Consider the following 867-nt stretch of genomic DNA (forward strand, 5'->3'; position numbering starts at 1 on the left):
AGCAGAAAACAAAGCATAAAAAACTAATTCCACTCGTAGTGACGAGGACAGACTGGAGACTCGACCATAAACTGTAGGTTGCCTCGGGAAGGCACCGACCGTAGGAGACTCAGACACCTGCTCACACGCAGCATCTGAGGGAAACAAGACACGACAGGGCGAGACAAAGACACAGCACGGTGAACAATATACAAGGATCCGACAGGACAGAAACGGAAGACAAGGGGAGAAATAGGGACTCTAATCAGAGGGCAAGATACGGAACAGGTGTGAAAAGAATAGAAGATTGATTAGGGGAATAGGAACAGCTGGGAGCAGGAACGGAACGATAGAGAGAAGAGAGAGAGGGAGGGAGAGAGAAAAAAGGGAACGAACCTAGAAAGACCAGCAGGGGGAAAACGAACAGAAGGGAAAGCAAAATGACAAGACAATATAAGACAAAACATGACAGTACCCCCCCACTCACCGAGCGCCTCCTGGCGCACTCGAGGAGGAATCCTGGCGGCAACGGAGGAAATCATCAATCAGCGAACGGTCCAGCACGTCCCGAGACGGAACCCAACTCCTCTCCTCAGGACCGTAACCCTCCCAATCCACTAAGTATTGGTGACCCCGTCCCCGAGAACGCATGTCCATGATCCTACGTACCTTGTAAATAGGTGCGCTCTCGACAAGGACGGGGGGAGGGAAGACGAACGGGGTGCGAAGAAAGGGCTTGACACAGGAGACATGGAAGACAGGATGGACGCGACGAAGATGTCGCGGAAGAAGCAGTCGCACAGCGACAGGATTGATGACCTGGGAGACACGGAACGGACCAATGAACCGCGGAGTCAACTTACGAGAAGCTGTCGTAAGGGGAAGGTT

This window comes from Oncorhynchus gorbuscha, linkage group LG03 (assembly GCF_021184085.1).
Source record: "Oncorhynchus gorbuscha isolate QuinsamMale2020 ecotype Even-year linkage group LG03, OgorEven_v1.0, whole genome shotgun sequence".
Lineage (NCBI taxonomy): Eukaryota > Metazoa > Chordata > Actinopteri > Salmoniformes > Salmonidae > Oncorhynchus > Oncorhynchus gorbuscha.